Raw genomic sequence first — 697 nt, 5'->3', positions numbered from 1 at the left:
AAACTTGAAAACATTATATTTGGTCAAAACCCGATTGAAATAGAAAATTTTGACAATTTATAGATTAAAAATTAGAATTACCTTAAAACCTAGGTAAATTAAAAAATCGGCTTAATCTTGCACACTGTTAATACTAATAAATACATAGTTGTCCCAAATAAAGATTTGTCGTACTGCAGATTTTGACAAATTTGGCCCAGCCCATTTTCGCATGAACACAAAAATGTTCTGTAGGGACCTTCCATAAATCACGTGGACACTTTTTTGAAATCTACATATGATATTTACATAAGAGCAATTCTCTACGAAATCGGTCTTTTTTCTTCAATTTTAATTTTTGTATTTTTTAATCCGACTGAAACTTTTTTGGTGCCTTCGGTATGCCCAAAGAAGCCATTTTGCATCATTAGTTTGTCCATATAATTTTCCATACAAATTTGGCAGCTGTCCATACAAAAATGATGTATGAAAATTCAAAAATCTGTATCTTTTGAAGGAATTTTTTGATCGATTTGGTGTCTTCGGCAAAGTTGTAGGTATGGATACGGACTACACTGGAAAAAAATAATACACGGTAAAAAAAATTTGGTGATTTTTTTATTTAACTTTTTATCACTAAAACTTGATTTACAAAAAAACACTATTTTTAATTTTTTTTATTTTTTGATATGTTTTAGAGGACATAAAATGCCAACTT

The sequence above is a fragment of the Culex pipiens genome, chromosome 1 (assembly GCF_016801865.2).
Source record: "Culex pipiens pallens isolate TS chromosome 1, TS_CPP_V2, whole genome shotgun sequence".
Taxonomy (NCBI): Eukaryota; Metazoa; Arthropoda; class Insecta; order Diptera; family Culicidae; genus Culex; species Culex pipiens.
This window is presented reverse-complemented; position numbering follows the sequence as displayed.